General features: G+C 37.0%; 1 long non-coding RNA gene across 1 annotated transcript; it reads right to left on the bottom strand.

Annotated features, from left to right (window-relative positions):
• Positions 1 to 768: 768 nt before the first annotated feature.
• On the bottom strand, positions 769 to 2,028 carry LOC142530944 (uncharacterized). The gene is made up of 3 exons (XR_012816183.1): positions 1,894 to 2,028; positions 1,457 to 1,519; positions 769 to 869 (listed from the first exon to the last, which is right to left on the bottom strand). It is a non-coding gene; the product is annotated as an uncharacterized LOC142530944 (long non-coding RNA).
• Between the last annotated feature and the right edge of the window lie 412 nt (positions 2,029 to 2,440).

Here is a 2,440-nt window from a genome sequence, read left to right on the forward strand (position 1 = left end):
GACCATACCTCATAGGTGGTCTCGAGACTCTCTCGGATCTTCTAGGAGCTTGTATCTCCTCTCTTGGCTCTTCGGGTGTGGGTTCTATAATTGTGGGTGTCTCTCGAACCTCTTCGAGTTCTATCATCTAGCCTTTTCTATCCAATAGAAATTCCTTTTCCAAAAAGGTTGCAATCCTAGAAACAAACACTTTTGTTTCTTGGGGATGATAGAAATAGTATCCAACCGAATTCTTTGGATATCCCACAAAGTAACATAAAATGGATCGACTATCCAATTTATCTCCCACTACCTGCTTCACATAAGTAGGGCACCCCCATATTCTAAGATAAAAAATATTTGGGTTGCTTACCCATCCATATCTCATATGGTGTCTTATCAACTGCCTTTGAATGGACATTGTTCAACAACAGTGCCGCTGTCTTAAGCGCATATCCCCAAAAGGATGGCGGCAACTCCTTGAACTCCATCATAGACCGAACAATGTCCATCAAAGTCCGGTTATGACGCTCTGTGTGGGGACCCAGGCTCTAACTCAATTCTTTTCGGGATTAATCGGATCTTTATTAAAAAAAAATGTGGGTCAAAATTTTGTTTTTGTTTTTTTTTTTTATCTAAATTCAAATGTATAAAATCAATACATAAGCAACATCTTTAGTTTATTTTCACATGCACAAGATCTATTTCTATGTTATTACAACAAACATAAATACATGACTTGGTCTAGTAAATTCATACAAACTAGTGTTTAATACAAACTACAATTCACACGTAGTACAAGTCTAGTAAAAACCACTAGAAATCTTCTGCGCCCGAAGTCACCACTATATTTCGATCTCATCTCTGTCGTGACCCTGATCCTGCCCCACCTGTTGTTATGCACACATACAGACACAACAACAGCCGAAAACTCTGGTGAGAACAAATCCCATTATAAAACATGTTATGCATGCATATACACAAAATAAATCATGAAGCATACTATCATGAATCAAATCAAAAGCAATAAGTTCCATAGTCTATGAAACCAATCATATAAGCATGCAATTCAATCAAATCCTGTCTTGACTCGACTCAACTCTAACTCTAGGGATCCCGGTGTGAATAAGACGTCACTGTCTGTCACCTACCCTCCCAATCGGGGTGACGGTACGTCTTATTCCGAGACTTCGGTCATGTCTGTATCAAATGTCTACAATCGGAGGAAGTCTGCTCCTATGCGTCGATACACCGAACGTCTAGAAGTTTGACAAATCTGCCAATGACTCTCCTATCTTAAATTCTTGAATATAAATCAATTAACAAAGCATAATCATATCAAAAGATTTGAATGTAAATCTATAAACAAATCATAATCATATCAAAAGATAAACAACAATTCTAGTATGTGATTTTGTTGGGAACTCAAATTGAATCTCATTTGAGTTGTATCTCCCCAAAGTCACATGAATTATACATTTCGTTTGTAGTCTCAGTCTGAAGCAATATCAGTTCTGAACTCAAGACTGTCTCTGTAAATCTGAAACGACATATCGAGAATCATAATATCAATATTCCATTCTCAATTCAACACTGAATCTGATTAATCTGGATTTAATTCAAAACCAACGGCATAACGGCACAATCCCGATATTCCCGTCAATACAATATCACCAGATATTAATTACAAATCATAACCCATATCTGATATAATCCATAATCAATTCATGATCCAAATCTGTCCCATTTTCAATCGGTATAATCAGAAAATCATAACAATTTCATAATCGGTCTATTCTTCGATCTGACTTCGATTATGCAATGTCTAGTATTCCTAGAACACATAATAATGATCAAATCACAATTTCTCCAACATCATATTTTTGAATCAAGATAAAACTTAATAAAACTTACGTCCTTGTGTAGCTCTTGACGAGCGGAACTCACAACTGTGCTCGGATTAAAAATCGGATCACCGGTACTCGCAAAATCAATTTTCTAAGATGTAAGGAATTTAAGGATTTCCATGGAACTCTCGCTTGTTTCCTTGCTGAAGGCTTGAAGAATGTAGACCATTTATATATATCAAGTTGTCTAGTGGTGACAAGTGTCCCACTCAACTTTCTATATTTGCACTTTAGTCCCTCAACTTTTCACTATTTGCAAATCGGCCCCCCAATAATTACGAAATTGCCATCAAATTTAAATGAAGTATTTTTCCACTTAATTACAAAAATGCCATCAATAATATTTTCTTTTCGGGGTCTCATAAAATTGATAACATCTCGGGACTTACACTCTGAAACACCATTCAACTGTGGTGTAGCAGGCGGAGTCCACTGCGAGAGAATCCCATTCTCCCTAAGATACTCTTGGAACTCGGCACTCAAGTACTCACCACCTCGATCCGATCGAAGTGTCTTGTTGCTTCGTCCAAACTGTTTCTCTACTTTACTTCTGA

Source organism: Primulina tabacum, chromosome 17, assembly GCF_025594145.1.
Source record: "Primulina tabacum isolate GXHZ01 chromosome 17, ASM2559414v2, whole genome shotgun sequence".
Lineage (NCBI taxonomy): Eukaryota > Viridiplantae > Streptophyta > Magnoliopsida > Lamiales > Gesneriaceae > Primulina > Primulina tabacum.